This window comes from Ctenocephalides felis, unplaced genomic scaffold (assembly GCF_003426905.1).
Source record: "Ctenocephalides felis isolate EL2017-DRISC unplaced genomic scaffold, ASM342690v1 CF-g0.4_SCAFFOLD_01170, whole genome shotgun sequence".
Lineage (NCBI taxonomy): Eukaryota > Metazoa > Arthropoda > Insecta > Siphonaptera > Pulicidae > Ctenocephalides > Ctenocephalides felis.
Window position 1 is genome coordinate 43307449 of NW_020537324.1, and position 4134 is coordinate 43311582.

The following is a 4134-nucleotide window of genomic DNA, read 5'->3' on the forward strand; positions in this document are numbered from 1 at the left end:
AACGATCCTATTCAATCTGTACGGAAAATATCTCGTCAACGAGACACTTGAAGGCGCAGGAGATTTTTTGATTGAAGGAAGTAGAATCATTACCATAAACCACGCCGATGATCTCGTGATGATATCAAAACCAAAACCGAGCTACAAAACATGATGAGCAGAATAAGTTGAAGTGAGCAGAGTGAAAATTACATCGACAAATCGAAATGATGAGAGTCTCAAAACGAGATGATCCTCTGAAGTTAACAGAAGAAAATCGAGAATTGAAAGGCGTTGATCATTTCAAATATTTAGGAAGCATTCTGATCAGAGACGCATACTGCAGGACAAAGATCTTAAGCGCCAGGCGGCATTCGGAGAAGAGAAAAACGCTACTGACGAGCGAACAGAGTCTCGACTTGCGGAATAAGAAAACTAATGAAGTGCTACGTCTAGAGCAGTGATCCCAAGTGGGCGCCAGCGCCCCCTTGGGGCGCTGCGGAAATCCAGGGGGGCGGTGATGGGCTTTGTTGGATTTAGGGGCGATGCTCAGTTGTAGGGGCGTTTGAACCACAAAAATAAAATTATTATATATAAATAAATGATTAACATTAACCGAGATGATATTTTAGTTAAAATTATCTGAACATTATGCATATTCCAATCGCAAACAAATTTACCGCATTCGATATATCGCTCTTATTGACGAGTTTTCTATATCTGGCGGATTTGTTTTTATTTGCTTACCTTATGGATAAAACTATAATGTTTCTGAGAACATATTTCACATCTATATCTAATAATAAATAATAAATATCCGCTATTAAAAAATTCCCCATCGGATAATGTTATAGAAAGAAATTGGAGCAATTTACTATATAATATTTTTTGCATAAAGCATGGCATTGTTAACATTATTGGATCGGATCGGGTAATAAAGATTTTCTCTCGTTACTTTTGTTAGTTTCTCATTATTATAGTTACAGGTATTTATATTCATACATTTATACCCCCTACACACCCCAAAGAGTCTCGGTTTGAATATAAAAAGCCCTGGTCAAATCTTGACTAAGTAGTTAGTGAAATCAATTTAGTCGGCGTGGAGTATTATTATTAGATAAATAATTTTATATCAAAAGCAGTTTTTTATTCAGTAATAAATAGCGTCACTATATTTAGCAAATATTATTGTTGTTGTAATTACATATGTTTGACAATTAATGATATCATATATATTATATTTCATTCAATACCTCTGTAAAAAATATTTTATCTACAAATAATAATGGCTGAATCAAAAAAAAGATATAGACAATATAATATCGAATATTTGAAATATAGCTTTATTGAGTCGCCTGTGAATATTACATTGCCAATGTGTCTAATTTGTCAGAAAACTTTTTCAAATGAAGCTATAAAACCTTCTAGACTACAAGAACATTTGACTAAAATTCATGGTGATAAAATAGATAAAAATTTAAGTTATTTTCGTACTCCGAAAGAGAAATTTCCCGACGGCTCACCCACAAATTTGGTCTGTCATTGAAAAATTTCTGATTGCATTTCCATCATCATACTTAGTGGAACGTGGATTCAGCGCTGCAACTAATTTATTAACAAATAAAAGAAACCGATTACAAATAGTCGAACGTGGTGATTTAAGATTACTTCTGACGAAGATAGAATCGAAAATTGCTGATTTGGTAGCAGGACACCAGATTCATCCCTGACTTTAAAATTATAATGATTGTATCTTTATTCTGAATATAGTTTTATAATTTAAAACGTTGATGCTATTTTACAACCTTCTTTTGAAAGAGTAAAAGATTAATTTTGATTAGGTCCATTATTTTAATAAATAAATCAGTAAAACCTTTCCGTCAGCAGTGATGTACCAATTGCAATTGCATTTCATACATATACCCGTAATATATCTGAGAAATTTGATGGTGCATTTTTTTCTGAATGTTTTATGATTTATTAAAATTTATTTAGTTAATTTATCTTTTACAGATACACTAATTTTTAATACCTTATTAATTGCTATTGAAATTAAAAAAAATAGGGGGGCGTTGAGCAATATTTTTCCTAGAAAGGGGGCGGTAGGTGAAATAAGTTTGGGAATCACTGGTCTAGAGCAAGGGCGAGCAATCTTTTTAACCGACGGGCCAATTTGACTGACCCGGCGAACGTTTAGTTACTGGAAATATTTTTAGAAAATCATTAGTATTAGAAATGACTAACTAATCCTGAATGTATAAATATGTGGTATATTAATGAAAGGGGCAGCTAACACAATTTACATTGATAATTTACCCACTACAAAGCTAAAATACTAACATACATATTTGAATTAGGTTATGCTATGCTTAGCGAAACGAGTGAGATTTCAATAACTCTAAAAAAATTCAGTTTTTTCTCAAAAACAGTTTCATCTTCAGATTTTAATATTAAATTTCTAATTTTTTCGCTAGAATTGCTCCTTCTGCAAGACATTCAAAAACTATGTACTTCTAATGCACGCCGGGAAATATTTGTACAGTAGGATAAGCTTGCAAATCATAGTTTTAGCGGAGGTAACCATTGGTTGCCAATATCTAAGAATTGTTTTTCAAATGCGGATAGAGCGGATTTTAAGCTTTTTTAAAAGCTCAGAAAAATCTTGATCGAATTTCAATTAAAAACTCAAAAAAGGCGATAATAGTTAATTGATCGATTACCGAGCTAAATAAAAATGATTGGGCTACTTAAATGACTATTATAAAATAATGAAAATTTAGAGTTGTATGTAGTTTTTCATTCCGCATAAAAAAAATTAAAATAAAGAACAAAATAAAATGTTACATTAGTACAACCGATGATAAAAATAAATTGCTTTTTCTTTTTAAATAAAACTGAAGCTTTTTCATAAACTCAAAAGTCTGAACTAAAATTAAATCAAAAGATTTGTAATTTTCGGGAATAATGTAATTGCAACAAAATTACAAAATTGGCACAAGAAAAGAACAAATATACATAATTGAAAAAAGTATATATTTTATATGATTACGAGTGTTTACTGTAAGTATTTATAAATATAAATACAAAATAAAAACAAATAATAGTTAAACAGAAAAACTAATTTACTTGAAAACTTTAATAAGAAATTTGGCACTGCTTTTTTATATAAAAGCTGATCAATATCAGCCGTTTTTTTTAAATTTTGTTCTTTTTTTTAATACGGAAAATAGCAACACGTATGCAGCATTGATATGTTTTACTCAGTTTTGATAGGTTTTAATTTTTTATGAATTTCATAGTTGAAATTAACACAGGTCCACTAAGAAAGTTGTCTGGATTGGGTGTGTGACATATGTTTTTCGATGTATTTCCAATGTACTTTTACCGCTGAAGATAAATCTATAATCAAAATTGGAACACAAAGAATGGAAAAACATTTAAAAACTAAATGATTTTTTTCTGAATGAGTGAATTATTTTTCTTTTTTGGGACCTGTGTAATTGTTCGCAAACATTCGTACTTCAAAAAAAAATATCATAATTTGATTTGGGTTTTTTTTCAAAAGCGAAAATTTCACAGTGCTGATATGAAATTTATAAAAATTGCGATGTTTGCTGAAAAAATACATTTTTTAAATCTGCATGGTAAATAGCGAAGAAAAGATTTACATAAAAAAAGCTGTGTTGTTAGCTTTGAACCTTTGGAATCACAATTAAATTTGTTCATATTTTCTTTTTCTGAAAATGAAATGTGAAACACAAGATACTGCAAAAGATATTATTCTTTATTACCAAAATAACGAAAGTACTACAATTGTTCTCTCATATCCAAAAACAATTGTAGTTCGCCATATGGGTTGTATACTCCTAAGCATTGCATCACTATTGAGCTAACGTACTTTGATATTGAAAAGCACAATGCCATATTCACGTTCTAAATTGTCAGAAGTCTTTAAATTCAAAAATTCTAAACTGTCAAAAAGTCTTTAAATTCACAATTATTCTTGCAATATTGTTAAACTAATATATATTAATAATTATTATTATTTATTTATATTTTATTATAAATAATATATAATATATATGTTAAACTAATATTTTTTTCAGGAAATGCTATTCCTGTGAACAACAGTTTTTACCAGTATTTGACAGACAA